Genomic DNA, 4428 nt, shown 5'->3' on the forward strand with positions numbered 1-4428 from the left:
TGTTAGAAGTGATCCATGAATTTTTGGAGAACTTCTCTCTTCATCTCAAATCAAGAGAGAGGAGACATAAATTTGTGCCCCCCTGAACAAAGGAGAAGGAAATGGCAACCCACTCCAGTATTCTTGTCTGGAGAATCCCAGGGATGGAGGAGCCTGGTGGGCTGCCGTCTGTGGGGTCGCACAGAGTCGGACATGACTGAAGCGACTTAGCAGCAGCAGCAGAACAGAGGAGAGAATCCTCAGTAAAGGGTGCCCTCTCAGACTTCATGGTACCTTTTCCACACAAGATGTGAGATCTTGGTTCCTGTACCAGATCCTGTGGATTGGGTCGCTTGGCATCCACTCCAGGCTCCTGACATGTCTGAGAGGCTAGAAAGCTGAAGGTCGTGTTTCCAGGACTGCCTTCAGTAGGGGTCCCACCGTCACCTGCAGCTATGTGACACTTGCCTTAGGAACCAGATGGAGGAGGGAGAGCGTGGGATGGAGGCATCCACTTGGCTGCGTGGGTGGTGGAGGAGGCAGCTTCAGGCACTGCTGGCAGCACTGTTGTTCAGTTGCTCAGTAATGTTCAACTCTGTGCAACCCCATGAACTGCAGCACACCGGGCTTCCCTGTCCTTCAGCATCTCCTGGAGTTTGCTCTAACTTATGTCCATTGCGTCAGTGATGCCATCCAACCATGTCATCCCCTTCTCCTCCTGTCTTCAATCTTTCCCAGCCTCAGGGCCTTTTCCAATGAGTCAAATGTTTGCATCAGGTGGCCAAAGTATTGGAGATTCAGCTTTAGCATCAGTCCTTCCAATGAATATTCAGGATTGATTTCCTTTAGGACTGCCTGACCACAAAGGAGATGTGATCTTGGGAGTGGGAGCTGTTTCTAGAAGCTTTTCCTAGAGCCTGTTCTTCCAACCTTTGCATACAATTTTGTAAGTCTCTAACAACCTGGTTTTAAGTCCATTTCCATTGAAATGGGATATAGAGGGGTTTCCCTGGCCTAAAACTAAACCCTAACAGAAAAAGGTCCCGTCTAGGAAGGTGTGCAGGAAGACTAGGAGTCTTGTGCTGAGGGAAGCTGGGGCTGCTGCCTGTCTGGGGCCAGAGGAAGGAGTAAGAGACCAATGAGATGCATTGACTCCTGGCAGGTGAGCTGCAGGTGACAGACACTCAGGGAAGGGAGGAGTGTCTCCAAAGCATTCGAAACAACAAAGAAAGAGTCAGGTTTAAACACCTGAGAGCAGAAGCTGGTGCCCAGAAATGCTGGTCAAATAAGAACTTTCCAGCCTCTCTGCTCCTCTCCCCACTTTAGCAGTTTGAATAGAGGAGGAATTGAAGTAGGCCTGCGGAAAGAGAAAGCAAGGGTCCCTTCCCCTTCTTTCTCTGCCCAAGTTGAGCCCAAGCTGGCAAAGGGTGAGAACATTGACTACTGAGCCATGTTTCAAGTTCTGCTTATGACAGGGAACTGCCATAGGCATTTCAATGACTGACCAAGGACTTATTCCACTTCACAGACACCAAAAAAAATCATGGGTTCTGCCCCAGTTATTATCCAGGGGCAAGAAGAAGAACTGGATGTGAGGAAATAAAACTTATATTTTGAGCCCTTCTGAGCAAACTATATACTTCTTATCTAAACCTCTGATATAAATAAGCATGGTGACTTCTTTTGGCTTTTTTTTCCCTCAAAGTCAGGAAAAATCATGTGAAGAGGAAGTGTCTAATACACAGAAAATCTGCCTTACCTCACTCTTCCTAACTCACCGAAATTGGGTGATAGAGAATAGAGCTTTCAGGAATATCCTCTACAGAGATTTATGGTCTCAAAGAAGCATTACTGTTGTTGTTCAGTCGCTAAGTCCCATCCAACTCTTTGCGGCCCCATGGACTGCAGCATGCCAGGTTTTCCTGTCCTTCACTCTCTCTTGGAGTTTACTCAAACTCATGGCTTTCCTGGTAACTCAGATGATAAAGAATCCACTTGCAATGCAGGAGACCACAGTTCAATTCTTGGGTCGAGAAGATCCTCTGGAGAGGGATAGGCTACCTGCTCCAGTAACCTTGGGCTTCCCTGGTGGCTCAGATGGAAAAGAATCGACCTGCAATGCTGGAGATCTGGGTTTGAGCCCTGGGTTGGGAAGATCCCCTAGAGAGGGGAATGGCTACCCATTCCAGTATTCTGATCTGGAGCATCCCATGGACTATATAGTCCACAGGGTTGCAAAGAGTCAGACACGACTGAGCAACTTTCACTTTCACGTCCATTGACTTAATGATGCCATCCAACCCTCTCATCCTCTTTGCCCCCTTCTCCTTTTCCTCCTGTCCTCATTCTTTCCCAGCATCAAGGTCTTTTCCAATGAGTTGGTTCTTTGCATTAGGTGGCTAAAGTATTGGAGTTTCAGCTTCAGCATCAGTCTTTCCAATGAATATTCAGGGTTTATTTCCTTTAAGATTGACTGAATCTCCTTGCCGTCCAAGGGACTCTCAAGAGTCTTCTTTAGCACCACAGTTTGAAAGCATCAGTTCTCAGAAAGCATCAGTGCTCAGATTTCTTTTGATGTATAAAAATGTTCAAGGGAAAAATGCTCAAGGAGAGTTTTAGAAATCAGTGGAGGCCAAACCAGTGATATTTTAAGGAATACCCGTTAAGTTTCCAGTTGATGACATGCCCAGTCATTTCAAAATCAACTATGCTCTCTCTCCCAGCCCCTCAGCACATGTGGGTTGATTTCACTGGGAGGACCAAATCCTGGGGGGTATTCTGTGGGTCTGATCTGATACAGTAATTATTTCTGTGCACAGAGCTCCCACAGGGAGCTGAATCTTAATTGATTTTTAGACTTACTTAGCAGGACTGTGCATTTAACTTACATCACATCTCAGAAGTTTGGAGCAAGTGTGGTCCCTTGTTAACTAGTCCAGCCTTCTTCCCCTGTCCCTACCTGCTGGTAAGGAGTAAAAACAATTAACTAAATCTAACTGAGTAATTGAAATACATTCATGAGGGATGTTAGAATGTCTAAGATAAGAGCACAGTCCACCAGATTTCTCACCCTCTGGGCTCTAAGATGTGAACAGGGGTGTGCATGTCGGGGTGGAAGGCTGCCTGACCTTGTAGCTGAGGAAGACTGTGGTCCATGGGAACCTCTGCTAGGTCTGCCTGGTTGTTCTTGGTGTCTTTGGCATTGCAGCTGATGCCTGTGTCTGGTGTGATGTCTGGGTCTCTTTCTGTTCCTAGTTGGCCCTCTCTGACTCTCTCTGCCTCCTCAGGGCTTCTCCCAAAACAACCTGTTCCTTTGACTTTCGGCTGTGACTCCCGCCTCATCCCAGCCCATCCTGCAGGCCTTCACCTACCTCACTGGCACTGGGGATCCCCACCAGATTCTCAGAGAGTCTCAGTCACAGGACCCAGTTAGGAGAGACTAGCCAATTCTAAAGTTAAACCTTATGACCTCCCTCTGTCTGGTCATGCTGGACCCTCTAGGGTTGATATGAAGCAGCCTGAAATGAGGCCTCTTCTCAGTCTCAAATGAGGAGTGGAGATAAGAACTTCCTTCCACCTTAGATGCCTTCCCCAATTTCATACCACGTGCCCAGGCTGTGTCTGGCAGCACTGTCCCTCTGTTGCTCTTTTCTCCCACAGTCCTGGGGCTGAAGAGTAATGGCTTCCCTCTCTGTTCTTTTGTAACACACCTCACTTCCACTCCAGCAGAGAAATGACTGAGCCATGTCATCTAGGCTTAGTAGCAAATGAATGGAGGATGAAGGCAGATAAAAGAATTTAGAAAATCCCCTCTCAATATAATAGCCTGGCTTTTAAACTATTGTTTAGCTGCACAATCTTATTTTGAAGGTTGTCATGCATGCGAAGTCGCTTCAGTTGTGTCCGACTCTTTGCGACCCTGTGCTCTTTTGTCTGTGGGATTCTCCAGGCAAGAATATTGGGTGGGTTGCCATTTCCTTCTCCAGGGGATCTTCCCAACCCAGGGATCGAACATGCGTCTCTTACGTCTCCTGCATTGGCTAGTGGGTTCTTTGTCACTAGTCCAACCTGGGACTCCCCTTAAGGTCAGAAACTGAGTGTTAATTATGTCTTTCTCTTTGCATTACATGTAAATTGCTTAGAGCAGTGCCTGGTGCCTGGTAAGCAATCAATATTCTCATTCTGTAATAGATCTTTTAGTATCCTGAGACTGGTTGATGTCTTTGGCCAACACATAGAAGAATATGTGCTAGGAAAAGCGAGAGAGAAAAATTATGTTAATAATATCTAAGATATTAACCTTATTAACATTTCATTTTACCATATTTCAAAATTATCAACTAGTATATGCTTGTAGAGGAATTCAAAATATATAGATTACAAAAGTCCCAATAAAATTTTAAATTTTGTTCTGTTCTGCTATTTTACACTTTTCTCTAAAAACAATGA

Source organism: Bison bison, unplaced genomic scaffold (genome assembly GCF_000754665.1).
Source record: "Bison bison bison isolate TAMUID 2011002044 unplaced genomic scaffold, Bison_UMD1.0 scf7180017864458, whole genome shotgun sequence".
In the NCBI taxonomy this organism is placed as follows: Eukaryota; Metazoa; Chordata; class Mammalia; order Artiodactyla; family Bovidae; genus Bison; species Bison bison.